General features: G+C 37.3%; 1 long non-coding RNA gene across 1 annotated transcript; it reads left to right on the top strand.

Moving 5' to 3' along the window:
• The first annotated feature begins 442 nt into the window (after positions 1-442).
• Positions 443-11291, top strand: LOC115519464. Its single transcript, XR_003970519.1, has 3 exons — positions 443-521; positions 10827-10830; positions 11282-11291. It is a non-coding gene; the product is annotated as an uncharacterized LOC115519464 (long non-coding RNA).
• Positions 11292-19776: the final 8485 nt, after the last annotated feature.

Raw genomic sequence — 19776 nt, 5'->3', positions numbered from 1 at the left:
TGCTGATAGTTCAGCCTGGAGCTTGCTTTGGATTCTGTGCCTCCCTCTCTCTCTGCTCCTCCCCTGCTCACGCGTTCTCTCTCTCTCAAAAATAAATAAATTTTTAAAAACAGATAAAAGACTTAAATGTAAGATACGAAATTGTAAAACTCCTAGAATAAAACATGGGGGTTAGCTCCTTGACATCAGTCTTGGCAATGATTTTTTTTTTAGATATGACACAAAAAGCAAAAGCAACAAAAGAAAAAATAAACTAGTGGAACTACATTAAACTAAAAAGGTTCTCTACAGCAGAGGAAACATCAGCAACATTAAAAGGCAACTTATAGAATGGGAGAAAATATTTGAAAATCATGTATTTGATAAGAAGTTAATATCCAAAATATATATAAGGAACTCTTACAACTCCATAACAAACAAAACAAAACACCTGATTAAAAACTGAATAGACATTTTTCTGAAGAAGACACACAAATGACCAACATGTACATGAAAAGGTACCCAACATCACTAATATTCATGTTGACACAAATCAAAACCACAATGAGCTATCACCTCACAGCTGCTAGAACAACTATCTTGGAAAGTACAAGAGATAACAAGTGTTGGTGAGGAAGCAGAGAAAAAGGAACCTTCATGCACTGTTGGCAGGAATGTACATTGGTACAGCAACTATGAAAAACAGTATGGAGGTTCTTCAAAAAATTAAAACTAGAAGTACCATATGATTCAGCAATCCCACTTCTGGGTATAATCTGAAGTAAACGAAATCACTATCTGGAAGAGATACATGCACACTATGTTCATTGCACCATGGCTCACAATAGCTAAGACATGGAAATAGCCTAAGTATACATCAAGAGATGAATAGGTAGGGGCACCTGGGTGGTTCAGTCGGGTTAAGCATCTGCCTTCAGCTCAGGTCATGACCTCACAGTTCATGAGTTCCAGCCCCACGTCTGGCTCTGTGCTGTCAGATTCTCTATCTCTCCCCTCTCTCTCTGCCCCTACTTTGCGTGTGCTCTCTCTCTCTCTCTCAAAATAAATAAATAAACTTTTAAAAAAATTCTTAAAAAGAGATGAATAGGTAAATAAAATATGGTTTATATATATATGCACACACACACACACACACACACACACAATGGAGTATTATTCAGCCATTTAAAATGAAGGAAATCCTGCCAGGGGTGGGAAGTGGGTGAAAGTGGTCAAAAGGTACAAACGTCCAGTTATAAGATAAATGACTTCTGGGGATGTAATGTACAGCGTGGTGATTATAGTTAACAATACTGCTGTATATTTGAAAGTTGATAAGAGAGAAGATCTTAAAAGTTCTCATCCCAGGAAGAAAAGAAATTGTAACTATGTGAGATGATGGATGGTAACTAAACTTATGTGATGACCATTTTGTATTTATACATATTTCAAGTTATTATATTGAACACCTTAAGCTAATACAATATTATATATCAATTATATCTTAATAAAACAAGCAGGGGGGAGAAATGTTGATCCCATTTATAGAATTCTCCACAGCTAGATCACCCTCCTCCATCACCCCCTACACACACACACACACACACACACACACACACACACTTCTTCCTGAAGCAGAGACAGAAAAGGAATAGTTCCAACAGCTACAAAGGATAAATAATAGTTGTACTAGGTTGAATCAGAGAAAGTATTTTCTACTAAACACCAAGACTTCCTTCTGCCTGTTTCCAAGGGGCCAGCTATGGGGAAGTTAGCAGTGCATCTGCATTCAATGAAGGTCTTGGAAGAGACCCAAGTCACCACTTTCGGAAGAGTTCCAAGAACTCTGCGAGGCTGTATGTTCCAAACAGAGAGAAAGAACACAGAAAGCAAGGTTTGAAGTGGAGCCCAGAAAGGAATCTAGTAACAGGAAGCAGGAGTGTGGAAAAGGAGCATTTTAAATTAAAGTTGCTCAGGGATTCTCAGAATCAATAGACAATATAAATCAATAAATCTATAAATCAATAGACAATATAAAAATGCCACCCCCCGGTGGAGTGTCTGGCTAGCTCAGTCGGTGGAGCCTGCGACTCTTGATCTGAGGTTGTGACTTCATGTCCCCTGTTGGGCATGGTGATTGTGTTAAAAAAAAAAAAAAAAGTAAGTCCACCCAAAAAAATTCTGTCACAAGCTGCAACATGGATGAACCTTGAGGACATTATGTTAAGTAAAATAAGCCAGTCACAAAAAGACAAACATTATGGGGTGCCTGGGTGGCTCAGTCAGTTAAGGGTTCAACTTTAGCTCAGGTCATGATCTTGTAGTTCATGAGTTCAAGCCCCACGTGGGGTTCTGTGCTGTGTCTGCCTCTCTCTGCCCCTCTACCACTTGTGCTCTCTCAAAAATGAATAAACATTAAAAAAATTTTTTTAATAAAAAAAATTTTAAAAAAGACATTCTGTGATCCACTCATACTAAGTTATCTATCTAGTCAAATCTACAGAAACAGAAAGTCAAATGGTGGTTGCCAGGAGCTGAGAAAGAAGTATATGAAAAACTGTTATTTAATGGATATACAGTTTTAGTTTTGCAAGATGAAAAAGTTCTGGCATTGGATGCACGACAATAAGAATATATTTTACAATACTGAACCATACACTTAAAAATGTTTAAGATGGGATATTTTACCTTATGCATGTTTTACGAAAGCTAAAAGAAAATGTTTTAAACAAGGGAAAAGAGTCAGTCCACTAAGTACACAGGCTTTCTGAGAAGCAGTTGCAGAAGGACTGAACAAACATTTGAAGTACATACAATGTAATATTTTTAAGTATGCAGTTGGAAGAAAGAATAAAGTAAAAGAGCATTTACTGGGTCTCAGTGCAGGCTCATCAATATTAGATCCTTCACATATGTTGTATTAAATTCTTACAATAATCCTGAAAGTAGATATTCTGGTCCAGATGCTGATATGCTAGTCCTGAAAAAATTGGGGTTTAGAAAGGACAAATATCTTGCCCAAGTTTCTGCAGCTAATAAGCAGCCTAGGGGAATAAGGTTGCCCATTACTGGAAGATAAGAGGGTCATTACAATGAAAGTTTAGAGAATTAAGAGAATTAGTTTTCTACCTGTCCCACTTTATTTTCACTTTTCTTTCCCACTTACTGAATCCAGAGAAGAAATTTAAAAGCTAAGTTAGTCTAGCATTTATGGAGGAAATTGCAGGGAAAAGCCTTGAGAGTTTCTTAACTTAATTAGCATAAAATTTTGAAACTGGAAGTCGTATCAATTTACCTGACAGAAAACAGTGCCTGGGAAAAGGATTCACAAGCCTAATCCCGTGAAGTGAGCCTCCAGGGGGAAAACAAAATATGGTTAGCAGCCATGCACATTTTTCACATATATATGTTTAAGTTTCTCTTGATATAAAGTGTGTCAGTCAGAATACCAGATAAAATTGAACTTCTCCACCACTTAATAAATACGTTTTGTAAAAGTGAACCAAGGACTTTGTATCAGTCAAGGTCACATCAGGAAACAGATGGCACACACAAACTCTGCAATTTGAGGAAAGTTTAATGAGGAGCTATTCATGAAGGTGTGGGCAGGATACAAGGAAACCACAAGGGATAGCGCAGTACCTTGGGGCTAGTGACTTCAGGGCTTATCCTCCCCTCTCCAAGGCCATCATGAACTAAGGGAGTGTGCTATTCCTGAAACACAGAGAGAGAGCTGCATGGTTGATGCTGTCTTTTGGCCACAGGATGCAACCAGTTTGCAGTGACCCAGCAGCAAGAAACTCCAGAAATTAAATCTCTCTATTCCCACTCTCCTCTATTCCTGTTTCTGATCTTCTGTCAATGCTCTCCATCGGCTGCACCTTATTTAGGCCTTTTAAGGCACAGAGTAAGGTGGAAAAGAATGAAGAGTGCATTTGGAGAGGCAAACAAAAGGTATCCAGCAGAGACTGACTAATATTTTATAGGTCATGTGTGAAAATAAGTTAAGGAAGAACTACCAACAAAAACAAGTCCTCTGGGGTTTGTTTGTTTGCTTGTTTTAATAAAATATATTAGAAAACTTACCACTAAGTCTGAGAAATGTGTTAGTTAGGTTTTGCTATAACAATGCAGCATCACAAACAACTCCCAAATTTCAGTAGATTACAATAATAAACATTTATCTTTTACTCTCAGGTCTACAAGTCAGTTCTGGTTCAATTACATTTGGCTAAGTTAACTGGACATGTCTCCTGGCTGAAGGTTGGGATCAGTTGTGCTTCATGTATCTTCTCATTCTAGAATTCAGGCTAAATGGCCAATGATTACATAGAGCATGGCAGCTGGTAGGTGCACAAAGGGAAAAACAGAAACCATAACGTCTGTTAAATCTGTATTTTTTACTGGCATGCTTATCATTTCCACCATATTGAATCTGCCAATGGAAGACTTTTGACCAAGCCCAATGTCAATGGAGTGGGAACATCAATGTATAGAGAAGGGTAGAGTGAATATTTTCTAAACAATAATTAATCTACTATACTTAGTAAAACTGCCTCTGAAAATATACCTTATATAGAAACACCCAGGCTTTATGACTACAAATAGATTTTTATCCCATTAACTGTTTTTTATGTATATACTTTTCTTCTTATTAAAAGTATCCTCTGGCTGTGATTATGCATTCCCTGCCAATCACATTTACCTCTATGTTACTGAAAGAAACTGTCTAGGTAAACACTGTTAACAGAAATGTTAGCCTAAAAGCACATTTATGCACCTTCACGTATAGGTATAGGTGTAGGCCTCTGTGTAATGCACTTAGAAAAAGATAAAAAGCACTAAAAGTTTATACATCACACCCTAGTAACTTATTCAAATTTCAAAGCTACTCGTAGCCCTTCCTAAATCAGCAGAATTTTTAAAACATATTAAAGCTGATTTTTAAAGATTTATATGTTCAATGTTTCCTTGCTGCCCATCTACAGTTACAATGTTTTTTTCTCCAGCTTTATTGGGATGTGATTGGCATACAGCATTGTGTAAGTTTAAGGTGTACAAATTGTTGAATTAATACACTTATTACCACTGTAGCCTTAGCTAATACTTTTATCACATTATATAACTGCCATTTCATTTTTGTGGTGAAAAATTTAACATTACTCTCTTAAAAACTTTCCAGTATGTAATACAGTATTAACTAAACTCACAATGCTATACATTAGATCCCCAGAACTTATATCTTCTAACTGGAAGTCTGTATTATTTGTCCAACATTTCTCCATTTCTCTCATCCCCATGGTAACCACCATTCTACTCTGTTTCTACTCGTTCACTTTTTTTAGATTCTGCATGTAAGTGATATCATACAGAATTTGTCTTTCCTTGTCTGACTTATTTCACATAGCATAATGCTCTCAAGGTCCACTTGTGTTGCTGCAAATGGCAAGATCTTCTTTCTCGTGGCTGAATAATATTCCATTACATGTATATCACCACATTTTTCTACCCATTCATCCATTAACAGACACTTGGTTATTTCCCTATCTTGGCCATTGTGAATAATGCTGCAATAAACATGGACATGCAGATATCTCATCAAAATCTTGTTTTTGTTTTTGCATCTATATTTTTCAGGGATATTGATCTGTGGTTTTCTTGAAGTGTCTGTCTGGCTTTTGGTATCAGAGTAATTCTAGGCTTGTAATTTTGTAATTTTGGAAATGTTCCCTCCTCCTCAATTTTTGGAAGTGTTTGATTTTAATTTTTCTTTAAATATTTGATAGAATTTACCAGGGAAACCATCTGGTCCTGGATTTTTCTTTGTTGGGAGATTTTTGATTACTGATTAATGTTCCTACTCATTATTAGTATGTTCATATTTTCTATTTCTTCATGATTCAGTCTGATAAGTTGTATGTTTCTAGGAATTTATCCATTCTTCTGTTATCCAATTTGTCGGTGTATAATTATATATACTAATTTCTTATGATTTCTGTGTATTTCAGTTGCAATATCTCTTCTTTCACTTCTGATTTTGAGTCTTCTGTCTTGCTTAGTCTAGCTAAAGGTTTTCAATTTTGCTTATCTTTTTAAAAACAGCTCTTAGTTTTGTGATCTATTATTTTTCTGATCTCTATTTCATTTATTTCTGTTCTTATCTTTGTTATTTCCTTTCATCTGCTAACTTTAGGCTTAGTTTGTTCTTCTTTTTCTAGTTCCTTGAGGTGTAAAATTAGGTTATTTCCAAATAACCTAATTTGGCTAAATCACCAATTAGCAAGGGCAGAAAGAGAAGGAAAAAGAAACAAGGAAACTACAAAAAAAGCCAAAAAATGATTAATAAGATGACATTAATAAGTCTTTACATATCAATAATTTCTCTAAACAGAATGAATTCTTCAATCACAAAACACATTGTGGCTGGCTGGATTAATAAAAGCAAGACCCAACTATATTTTGCCTACAGAAAACTCATTTCAGCTTTAAGGAAAACATGGGCTCAAAGTGAAAGGATGAAAAAAAGACATTCTATGCAAGTGGAAACCAAAAGACAACAAGGATCACTATACCTACATCAGACAAAGGAGACTTTATGCCAGAAATGGTTAACAAGAGACAAAGAAGATCATTATATAAGATAAATGGGTCTATGTGTCAACTATACTTCAAAAAAGTTAATTTCTTTTAATTAAAAAAAATGAAATTAAAAAAATTTTTTAAAAGATAAATAGGTCGACTCATTAAGAGGATGTAATCATCATAAAGGCACCCAACATGGAACCACCTAAGTATATTAAGCAAATACTAACAGGTCTGAAGGACAAAACAGATAACAATACAATAATGGTAGGGTACTGCACTTGCATCAATGGGTAGATCATTCAGACAGAAATCAGCAAGGAAACAATGGACTTGAACCATGCTCTAGACCAAATGGACCTAATGGACCTATAAAGAACAGTCCACCAATAGCTTCAGAATATACATCCTTCTCAAACACACACAGAACACCATCTAGGATAGATCCTATGATAGGTCACATAACAAGTCTTATCAAATTAAAGAAGACTGAAACTATACCAAGTATCCTTCCAGCTACAACGGTATGTAACTAGAAATTAACAACAATAGGAAAGCTGGAAAATTCACAGAAGTGGAAATTAAATAACACACCCTTGAAAAACCAATGCATAAAGAAGAAATCAAAAGGGAAACCAAAAATTATCTCAAAACAAATGAAAATGGAGACACAATCTACCAAAATTTATAGGATGCAGCAGAAGCAGTTCTAAGAGGGAAATGTAGAGAAATAAATGCATAAAGTAAGAACAAAAGAAAGATCTCAAATAAACAACCTGACTTTACACCTCAAGGAACCATGATTTGTTTTTATCTACTAATTTATGTATTACGCATGAAAGAAGGAAAATCACAAAAACCTCAAAAAGGATTTAAGCAGTTATACAGGTAAACTTATGATCCTGTTTAGGATTTTTTTTCCCCTGTGTGCCTGACAAAGGGTTGTGCCACCTTTGATTAAATAGTTCTGGTGACAGACAGTCACCATCTAATGTGGTAGTCTTTTGGACACTCTCCTTTTGTTTTTTAATATTTTTAAAAATATTTATTTATTTTTGAGAGAGACAGAGACAGAGTGTGAGTGGGGGAGGGGCAGAGAGAGGGAGACACAGAATCTGAGCTGTCAGCAAAGAGCCAGACGCAGGGCTCGAACTCACAAACCGTGAAATCATGACCTGAGCAGAAGTCAGACGCTTAACCGACTGAGCCACCCCAGGTGCCCCTTCGACACTCTCTTTGATGGAATGTTATAGTTTACTCATTTTTTTTTAGTAAATTCTACACCAAAATGGGGCCTAAACTCATGATCCCAGGATCAAGAGTTGCATGCTCCTCCAACTGAGCGAGCCAGGTCCCCCATTTGTTTTGTTTTTTTAATTGATCCCAAATCTTCCTTTCTTCAGCTTCCTCTCAATTGTTCCTAGGTTTGTCCTTGAGAGTAAAGCAAATGCATCCCCTCTTCTGTTAGGATAGTTGCTCCATATTTGGAAACAGCTAGAATGCGTGCTACCACCCTCCCTGTCCCCCACCTTCCACTCCACCAGAGCTCTAGTCTCTTAAGACAAGGGCTCTTTCCAAAAGTCTTCATATATCAGTGTCTCCAGAACTCTTCTCACCCTGTTTGCACTCTTTTAGATTACACTAAGAAAAAAAAATATTCAGGGAGATTTAATTTTATATTTTAAATATTAAGTATTCATGGGTTGTCTGGGTGGCTCAATCAGTTGAGCGTCCAACTCTTGATTTTGGCTCAGGTCACAATCTCACGGTTTGTGAAATCAAGCCACCTGTGGGGCTCTGTGCTGACAGCACGGAGCCTGCTTGGGATTCTCTCTCTCTCTCTCTCTCTCTCTCTCTCTGTCCCTCCCCTGCTCTCACTCTCTCTCTCCCTCAAAAAAAAAAAAAAAAAACTTAAATAAATAAATAATAAATAAATAAATATTACATATTCACATTCACTATGCCTTCCCCAAGCATCCAACCTAAAATAACTTTCATTATATTCTTTCAGGGTATCTTGTTCTATTCCTTTATAGTACTTATCATATATAAGTGATACTTACAAATCTAATTAATCATAAATACCTAATTTAGATAACACTTTAAATTATTAAATATTCATTTAATAATTTAATTATATCTATAATAATATCTGTCTCTTCCACTGGTCTGTAAGTTCTCTGAGAGCAGGAACTATATTTATTTTGCTCACCATCTTATTTCTTGTTTTCGGCATAATCCATGCTAGACAGTATATATTAATAAGTATTTATTGACTGATTCTCAGCTGTTGAATAAAATGAAATTCACATTGTGAACATAATTAAAGAAAACAGAGTGTCATTGTCTTCCTACATAGGAAAAATATCCTGGAAGAAATTAAGAAAAAGCGAATTTTGAAGAAGACAAGGGTCCTGGATTGATGGAGAAAGCAGGAGAAAACACTCCAGCATGTAGCGCTTTATCTAATGTAGTAGAGAATGGTAACTGTTTACTAAAGTCCATATTCCCTTCTTCCTGGACATATGGTTAGGTTACATTTCTAAGCCTCCCTTCCTGTTAGACAACTCCTTTGGTGGTGACTAATTTATGTTCATGCTGGAACATGAACATAAGTGAGGGCTACTGCTTTTGCATTTCTGTTTTAGAAGTGTCTCCTTGCCCTTTTGTCTCTTCCCAGCCTCATCAATGCAGATAACAACAAGGCCACAAGTGGTTTATTCTCCTTTTGGGGTGGAGCCACAAGTTGGAAGGAGCCTGGGTCCATTTTGGACTCCTCAGAGCAGAGCTGTCCCACTCACTTGGATTGTACATTCTATTACTGCATAGAAGAGACATAAACTTCTTTGCTCTTTAGGCTACATTATCAGTGGGTCTCTTCTTATAACAAGTTACCTTTGTGGGACATCTGGATGGCTAAGTAGGTTAAGCGTCCCACTCTTGATTTCGGCTCTGGTCAGGATCCCACAGTTCATGAGACCAAGCCCCACATTGGGCTCTGTGCTAACAGTGCAGAGCCTGCTTGGGATTCTCTCTCCCCCTGCTCCTACCCTGCTCACATGCACAAACACACCCTCTTTCTCTCTCAAAATAAATAAATAAACTTAAAACAAAATTTTACCCTTTGCCCTAAGACATCTATCACTTAGAAAATGTTTGATCAATATTGCTTGAATTCACAGTATAGAGAATGACATGTGTGGCATAGTCTAAAAGAATTTAATCACAAACAGAGGAGATGAATATGCCTCAGACAAGAAGCTAATGAAGAGTAGTGAGAAATCGCTAACCAATTGTGGGAAATATTGGGGGTTATTATAAGCATATATTAAAAATATTTTTAAATAATATAAATTGTATTATTAAACTCTCATGTACCATTCCCTCAAAATGAATAAATGTCAGCATTTTTGGAACTCAGTTCAGATTTTTTTCATTTTTTTAAAGAAATAGTACCTTATAGTGGGAACTTGGGTGGCTCAGTCGGTTAAGAGTCTGACTTCAGCTCAGGTCATGATCTCACAGCTCGTGAGTTCAAGCCCCACTTAGGGCTCTATGCTGACAGCTCAGAGCCTGGGGCCTGCTTCAGATTTTGTGTCTCCCTCTCTCTCTGCACCTCTCCTGCTCGCATTCTGTCTCTCTCTCTCTCTCTCTCAAAAATAAGTAAACATTAAAAAAAAAAAAAGAAAGAAAATAGTACCTTATAAAAAATTACTGTCCCCTATAATTATCCTGCCTGGAGGAGGTTTTTCAACATTCCTCCCAAAGTCTGGTACCTACAGTTGAAACCCAAATAAGGACTAATCATGAGAGTACAGAGTCTATTACTCACTGGGATTGGAACGGTAAAGTTCTAATAGCAAAGACCAAGATTGCATTTCTTACTTAACAACTGCTTAACGCTATTTGCTTATGTTAAAGTGGAAATTTACTAACACTGCCTAGCCATCTTTCACATTAACTACTACCACCTGTTCTCCCCTTTCTAGGCTAACAAAACTTGTGAAATTGACTTCTGACATAAGTGCACCACCCGACATTTACTACTTGTAATTGTTCTCCGGTTATTCTGGTCTATTGGTGACAGGGCATGACTTTTATTCAGTAGAATTTTTTGGCATCTAGTTGCAGACATTGCCCATTTATGAGGACTAAAAACTCCTAGGTGGATCCTAGCACTTCCAATACTTTATAATAAGTTTATCACTTGGTTCCTTTCCCAAAACCGGTCAATATATCAGGCAGATACAGGTGCCTAGTAAAAGCAGGGTCCTATTTTAGTATTTCTGTTTTGTTTTGTTTTGTTTTGTTTTGAATCTGAAGAGATTTCATCTAAAAGTTGCTAGACATTTTCTGCCACAAGGAGTAGCGACATCAATTATTCCTTAGAACAGACTTCCTTTGTTTTGAAAAAACTACATGAAGGAGCCATTTAATTATATTTCCCCCAATTGTTCTGTGGATTGTTCTGTGGTGGCATGGAAAGTTGTTTGCTTACAAGGGCAGACTGGGTGAAATTAGCCCAAGAGATTTCCAGATAGTATTATTGAGCAAGAAAAGTAAGATGCACAGAGATGTGTATGATTCCATTTATGTAAAACAAATGAAACAAAAATATGAACGTGTATAAATATGTTTTTAAGTGGCTACATGATCATAGAAAAAGTACATTAGGCTACATACACCAGACTCTGAACATGGGATGGTTTTGTGGTACAAGGAAAAGCAAAAACAGGGAAGACAAGTAACAAAGTAAATAAATAAAAATAAACTTTAAAAAAGATATTTTTAGAAAAGAACACTAAAAAGTAACAGTACCATGTAATATAAGTGAAAGATTAGACTTTGCTAAACTAGTTGAAGTCATCATTTTTTCAAATATAAAAGCAATGTAGTAACAGATTTGTGAGGGTTTAGGGACATATGTGTTTTAAGATGAATATCAAAACACAAAACAATAACAACAACAACAACAAACCCTTATGTACACTAGTAGAAAGACGATAGTAAAACCCTCTATGACAAAAGCAAGTGCAAATTATCTCAAGTGTTTCTGTTAACAGATTTTAAAAATGCAGTTTGAGGTTACAGTTAATAGCATCTTAAGTACAAGGAAAAGAAATGCCAAATAAAGCAGATTTGATTCCAGATCATGGAATAAAATAGGCAGGCTGTAATGGCTTCTTTCAGTTATGACTTAAGATCCCTCCACCAGTGGAGCATCTAGGTGGCTCAGTCAATTAGGTATCTGACTCTTGATTTCAGCTCACATAATGATCTCACGATTCAGGAGATAAAGCCCTGTGTCAGGCTCTGTACTGACAGCATGGAGCCTGCTTCAGGTTCTCTCTCTCTGCCCCTACCCCACTCGTTCTCTCTCTCTCTCTCTCTCTCTCTCTCTCTCTCTCTCTCTCTCTCTCTCAGTAAATAAATAAGCTTTTTTTTTTTAAAGGCTCCTCCACCACAGGTATTAATGTAAACATTTTACAGATGATGAAGCTGAGTCTTTGAAAGTTTTGGCAGCTTTCCTAAGATTACTCTACTTGAATTTGAGCCCATTTCACATAATTCCAAAACCCATGTACTACTCACTATCATAATAATTGTCTCACTATAGAATGATATACTATAGATTTAAAATTCATTTAGGAGCATGACATACCTATCCTGTATTTGCCATGGCAGGCTATACTGTATTCCAGAGTAGTGCCACCGAGTTCTTCTCTTCTTTTGTATCAATCCAAATGTTCTCTGTGTTTCCATGCCCCAATATATATATATCCCTAATTAGATCTGTATAGGCTCACAAACCTGTATGATCTTCACACACCTCCATCTTGCTGACTTCTTCTGTCTTACTCCACTCCAGCCACTCTGGCCTCCTTGTTCCTCAAACACAATAAGCATGTTCCTGCCTCAGTGCCTTTGTACTTGCTATTTCCTCTACCTGGAATAGTCTTCCTTCAGATGTCTACTTGATTCACTCTCCTCCTTCACAATGAACCTTTTCCAGATCAACTTACTTAAAATTAGAATCTTTGTGGCCAATCTGACTCTTGCTAAATGGTATCTCCTGTTTTATTTTTTCTATCACATTCATTATTATTTAATAAGTTTTATATTTATTTACTTTGTTTGATCCCTACAACAAAAATGTAAACTTCACAGGGCATTGATTTTCTCTCTTTTTTTTTTTTTTTAACTGGCATGTCACAAGCATCTAAAATAGTACTTGGAACACAATAGGTTCTCAATGTGTGGAACAAATGAATAAGTGCATTGCTGTTCTCCTTTCCAATATTCAGATCTGATAGTATGATGTTCATTAGATATGTCTTTTAAGTACCACATTCTGGTCATGCATCTCATGCTATAAATGTCTACAATTTCTAGATGCCTGTGATTTCTAGAGATAAAAACAGGACTGAGGGGTCAGTGGTGAGACAAGTGAGTCAATAATATCGTTGAAGAAATTGTGAATGTATAATATGAAAATATAATTTTTATCTATGCCTATACTTTACACAAAAATGAATCTAGGTAGATTATATATATATTTGTAAGTGGTGCAAAGCTACAGAAATTCAAATTTTATGTTGTCATTAGAAGGGTAATAAACAGGGGCACTGGGTGGCTCAGTAGGTTAAGCGTCAGACGGCAGCTCAGGTCATGATCTCATGGCTCATTAGTTCAAGCCCTGCATCAGGCTCTGTGTTGACAGCTCAGAGCCTGGAGCCTGCTTCGGATTCTGTGTCTCCCTCTCTCTCTCTGCCCCTCCCCTGCTCATGCTCTGTCTCTCTCTGTCTCTCAAAAATGAATAAACGTTAAAAAAATTTTAAAAGAAGGGTAATAAACAATGTCAATATTGCAAAAAGGAATCAAACAAATTTATAAGAAAAAAGTTAAGGTTTTAGTGGCTAAAAGGGCAAGGTGTAAATAATTTATATAATGAATACAAAATTTGTAAACAAACATGGAAAAACCTTCAATGAGTTAACAACAAATGCAAATGAAAACTATAATATGGTATCATCTGACATTTAGAAAGCAATGTGGTTAAATGGCTATGACAATGTTAAATGAAAAAGGCAGAATTCAAAATTGTACCTGTCATGGTTATAATTATGTATATGGACATGGACAGGAAGGGAACCCAAAAGCTAGATGTAACTTGGTCTGCTGGTTTTATGAGCATACTGAAATTTAAAGTTTATTTTCATCCCTTCCTTACCCTACCCTATCCTATGTTTTGGTATGTTGACATTTGAGGTCAGTCCTCACCTGGCCAGTTTTGGTTTTATTGTTGTTGCAGTTTTAAACTGAGAAAGACTAATTTTCTATCTCTGTCACACCATATTTTTTCCCAGAGCATTAGGCTTTGTAGTTTTGAGAGCCAGAATAGTACAGACGTTACAAGCACAGGCTCTAGAGCCAGACTGCCCTAGTTTGAATCCTACTTTTTACTTGACCTTGGGCAAGTTACTCCAATGGCTCAATTACTTCACCTTTAAAATGGACATAATAATCATCCCTCACTTGTGTGGTTTTTGCAAGGATTAAAAAAGTTCATGCATGTAAAGCACTTAGGACAGCACGTAGCACTAGATAATAGTGACTATTATTATTATTTTAATTAATTAGTTAAATAATTGATTATTTTCTCTCTGTCTCTCAATATTCTCAATATTCTTGATTAGATTGAAACTCTTGTCAAGCAAGCTCGACAACCTTAAGAATCATAGGGTTCTTCTGTCTTGCACTCTTGGTGGGAATGCAAACCGGTGCAGCCACTCTGGAAAACAGTGTGGAGGTTCCTAAAAAAATTAAAAATAGATCTACCCAATGACCCAGCAATAGCACTGCTAGGAACTTACCCAAGGGTTACAGGAGTGCTGATGCATAGGAGCACTTTACCCCAATGTTTATAGCAGCCAAACAATAGCCAAATTATGGAAAGAGCCTAAATGTCCATCAACTGATGAATGGAGAAAGAAATTGTGGTTTATATACACAATGGAATACTACGTGGCAATGAGAAAGAATGAAATATGGCCTTTTGTAGCAACATGGATGGAACTGGAGAGTGTTATGCTAAGTGAAATAAGTCATACAGAGAAAGACAGATAGCATATGTTTTCACTCTTACGTGGATCCTGAGAAACTTAACAGAAGACCATGGGGGAGGGGAAGGAAAAAAAAAAAGGTTAGAGAGGGAGGGAGCCAACACACAAGAGACTCTTAAAAACTGAGAACAAACTGAGGGTTGATGGGCGTTGGGAGGGAGCGGAGGGTGGGTGATGGGTATTGAGGAGGGCACCTGTTGGGATGAGCACTGGGTGTTGTATGGAAACCAATTTGACAATAAATTTCACATTAAAAAAAAAAGAATCATAGGGTTCTTTTGCCAGGAGTCTGTTGTTTTCAAACTATAATTAATGGTTCAGGTAATGACAAATCTGATCTCTAATGCCATCTTTGTACTATCTAACCACAGAACACAGTCAGGCAAGTCACAGTTTCTCCAGGTGGCAGAACAGACTCGAAAGGGTTGGGATCTGGAGCTAAACCACCAACCATGTGGGACAGACAGAGGAAGAACAGATCCCTCCCTAGGTACTAGGAAATTAAGTCTAAACATTTGCTGAAATACGTGTCACATTCCAGTTATTGTGCTAAGTCTAAAAGCAGAGTAGTCGGTAAGAAAAGCCATTGCTTTCATAGAAGGTAAAGACAAAGAGAAACATCAAATAATCACAAGTGCAATAAGTGCCACTCAGAGATCCAGGATTCTAGGGGAGCTTACAGTCTGACAAGCGGATATTCCAACCACATGATCACAGTCAACAGAACACAGGTTGATCCAGCATAGGCTGCTGTCAAAGTGAGTGGCAGTATCTGGCAATAAGGAATACATAGCAATTATTACTCAAAACTAGAGGAGGCATGCTGGGACTCTTTATTCTGGAAGTTCCTGCCACCAGGCAACATCAAGGAGAGAACTCAGATACTCAGAAGATTAAAACAGATTGGCACATCCTGAAAGGAGGTGAAAAGAATGTACCATATTCCAGAACTCCAAGTAATTCAGTATGGCTGGAGCCCAGACAGGAGGAGCGCTGGGAAGGGAGGCAGGAGCAGCAAGCAGGGACTAGATTTTGAGAGCATTTTCATACCACATGGTGGACATCTGCCAAAAACCTGCAGCCTGCTGGCTGGGGAGTACTATCAGGCTCAGTTCTCTTGCTCCTTTCCACCTAACAATAGCACCACACTGAGCCTCTGCCAGTGTGGAGAGAGGCGTTTTCTAGCTGCCACATTAACCCAAATGGTCCAAACCCACATTCAGAAGGACTTGTAACTAATATGGGCTGTACAGTTGCACCTGAGAGCACAAACAAGGGGTAAGGCTCTCTTTTCCTTCTCTCTCTTTCTTCCTCCCTCCCTTTCTCTCTCTCTCTCTCTCTCTCTCTCTCTCTCTCTCTCTCTTTTTCTCTCTCCTGCTTTTTTAGGTTAAAGTCCAACAACTTCTTTTCTAATGAATAAATAGCTCAATGTTTATTTTGCCTTTTCCCTCCTATGTCCAAGGGAAATGATAATATAGCCCTTAATTTTTCTTGCTTTGAATGGGGTTTGCTGAAAGGGGGTACTAGTGTCAGTAGGTGGCAGCATGGAAGGAAGCTCTGCTGGGAATTCTCCATCCAAAGGGAAGAAACACCCACATGCCTACAGAAAAATAAAATAGGCCTTTTTATCTCATCTGTGAGTTCTTTCTCTGTGATCGTTTTTCTTGGAATCATGCTGATATTCACTTTATTATTTTAAAACTATATAATTTTGGAACTATATTTGTGTTATAAACACTACATACTTGTACCACATAGATTACCTTTATGAAATAACTTCACATTTATAGAAGATTTGGCATTCTACTCTAAGAAAAACTTTCTCTCCTGCTTGTTTGCTTATCTCTGTATGGACTTGTGTATTCCTATTTTGTTCAATGCGTTGTAGTCTGTTACTGTCCTTACTTACTTTTATGTGCAAAATGAACCAGACTTGGCCAGTGGGGATCCCTTCAAGCTAGCTTCTATGTCCTTTGACAAGTGTTTATAATTGTTTGAGCATTTCCATACTCTCTTGAACAACAGGTAATCCTAAATCATCTTGCATTTTCTTTGCCTCAGCTCTGGTACCAACCACTTACAACAAATACTGGTTCCTTTTAGCAAATATCAATATTTAGAAACCAAGATCTAGGCACTCACCATGTTCATTTCTACTGAGCTGTCATTGCTTCTAAGCTCTCTCAGAGAACAGAGCTAGGAAATATATGCATATACACATAGACATACAAACACACACACATTTATATTTATCTCTATATGTATCCATGTATGTATGTTTTTTAAACTCATTAGTTTACATACCAATACTTTTAATTCCAATTCAGCACTTCAGGTTCTCTCCAGCCTTCCTCTTTCCATATCTGTAAACTTTCTCCAACAGTGAGAAACCTGACTCACATGATCCTCAGTGTGTTTATTTATTTGTTCAATCTACCTGTATGTAATTGATCTATCTACCATGTTGGTTGTCTGCTTAGCCCCAGGCACTGCCGTTTCCACAGCAACTGCCTCTTTCAGAGGAGGAGAATGGATAGAAAGAGTGGCTTAATGAGAGGAAAAGAAAAATGGAAGGAAGGAAGGAAGGAAGGAAGGAAGGAAGGAAGGAAGGAAGGAAGGGCCAGTTCCATCTTAAAGCTTCCCACCTACAGATTGTTAAAAAAAACCAAGGGCTTACTCAAAGGCAAGGGTTCAATAGTGTTTCCAAATGCCAAATAGGGAAAGAAACAGAGAGTCTGATCAGCATTCAACTGTCTATGCTTCTTGCAGTAACTCAAAGTTTCTGTCAATAATAATCTCAGAGAGTCCTACAGAGGCTTTTCTACAGACACTGTGATTATGGTTGAGGGTATTGCTGCCATTGCCATAGTAGTGTCCCTATTTGGGCTCCACAGTTATATTTCTTCTAATTTATACTCACACACCTGTCCATGATCAACCACCATGTCATAATATCTGTGTTAAAAGGAGCCTACACACAGTGCTGAGACCAACCCTTCCCCATGGAAGCTTTTATATTGAAAGCTAAAGCTCTTAGAGACCAAATACAAAGACCCAAATACTTCTATGAGGAGTTATCAGGCCTTTATCCTCCCTAGAAAGATCTTGATATTCTTTTTAGATAAAAACAGTGATAATTTCTGGCTTTTTCAGGATAGTGATGGTGCATAACAGGGTCTGCAATTTACAAAATTCTGGGGCACACATACTTTTATTTAAGAAAAGGTAGGAAATTACCTTAGAGACATATGTGAAATATGAATATTTTATTACACTTAGAAGACCTCAGCAAAATTCCAATATATGAATAATATTCTTTACTTCCTCTTAGAGAACTTGTGGCACCCTCTGATGATAAATATGAATCCCTCCTTAGATAATAATTTATCCCCTTTACAGAAATCTCTAGTCCAGGTAGTAGTAAGCTTTCCTCGACAACATCACATTCAAGCCAACTTTAGAAATGCTCCTTTAAAGTCCAGAAGCTTAATTTTTGGGCCAAATCTGTCCAGAATGGATCAGAATAGTACCCAATTGTCCACCAACCATGGAAATGAGAAATAAATGATAGTATATTCAAAAGCAAAATATTACACAGCAGTGAGTGTACTACAACTATGCAGCAGCACTGCATCTCACGAACATAACCAAATGTGAAAGTAAGCATCGTGTATGATTCTGTTCCTACACGATGTCTACTTTCATGTTCAAATATAGACAAAACCAGTTCATGGTGCTACAAGTCAGAATTGTAGTCACTTGTGGGGGAATAGCTAGAAGAGGGCACAAAGGGGGTTTCCAGAATTCTAACACTATTCTGTTTCTTGATCTGGGTCCTATCCATTCTGTAAAATTTCATCAAGCTATACACTTAAAATTTATATATTTTTACTGTGTATATTAAATTCAATCAGTATATATTTATGCCTCAAAAGGCTCCTTGAGTGAAACACCATTGATCCTTAAGGAAGGATCCAGAAATTTTCAGGGAAAAAAGACCATTCTTAGGTCACTTTCTAACATCTTCAGGAAAGGTCAGGATTGTTTTAAGTCCCCTGGTTATGACAGTAGGCTTCTCTTCTGTCTCCCCACCTGCTTACTCTGACTGACCTTAGCCCCATATATTTGAATCAGACCATGTGGGTACCATTTTGTGACTAGAGGATTTTTGGAGGTGAGTGAAACTCCATGTTTATACCTATATTTTGAGAAGGCTGACTCTCCCCAAGTCAAATTTGCCAAAATTTTTTTAATGTTTATTTACTTTTGAGAGAGAGAGAGAGAGAGAGAGAGAGAGAATGAGCGGGGGAGGGGCAGAAAGAAAGGGAGACAGAATCCAAAGCAGGCTCCAGGGTCTGAGCTGTCAGCACAGAGCCCAATGAGGGGCTCGAACCCACAAACTGTGAGACCGTGACCTGAGCCAAAGTTAGACGCTTAACCTACCGAGCCACCCAGGTGCCCCAAATTTGCCAAAATTTAATTGAGAGCCTACTGAACATCAAGTCACATTCAAGGCCTGGAGACTACTCATGCTGAGGTGGGGAAATCTAGTCATGACAGGTAAACATCTCTAGAAAGTAGGAAAATTTAATGATCTTTAAAATGTTGAATTTAAGATTTCAAAGATCCAGAACCAGAAATCTTGAGCTGATATCCCATTTTTCAGTCTTAAGTAGCAGATAGTTTTGAAAGCTCCCCATACCCAAAGTGGTTCTTTGCCCTTCAAAATGATGTGAGCCTGTAACCACATTTAGAGCTATGGGACTTAAATTGGTAGGGGAAATTGGATTTTTGTTGCTTTGGAGAAGAGAGAAAAAGACAAATAAAATGTGTGTCTTTATGACTTACTTTTCCATAGGATTCAAAAGATGTTAATCCATAAATTTGTGAACTTCCCATTTGGCTCTCTGGGAAGCAATCTAATCTTAAGGTAACATATATGTAACTATTCCCTATGCACAATGAAGATATGCAGCTATTGAATATATTCACAGCAGCATGTCCCTGGAATAGTTTCAGGTTGATGTCTGGCTCTGCTTATTCTTACCGTTATTATCAGCACACCTATTCATATCCCAAATCTTGCTCAACT

Source organism: Lynx canadensis, chromosome B4 (genome assembly GCF_007474595.2).
Source record: "Lynx canadensis isolate LIC74 chromosome B4, mLynCan4.pri.v2, whole genome shotgun sequence".
Taxonomy (NCBI): Eukaryota; Metazoa; Chordata; class Mammalia; order Carnivora; family Felidae; genus Lynx; species Lynx canadensis.
Note: the sequence above shows the minus strand (reverse complement) of the source record. Positions and strands in the feature narration are given on the sequence as shown.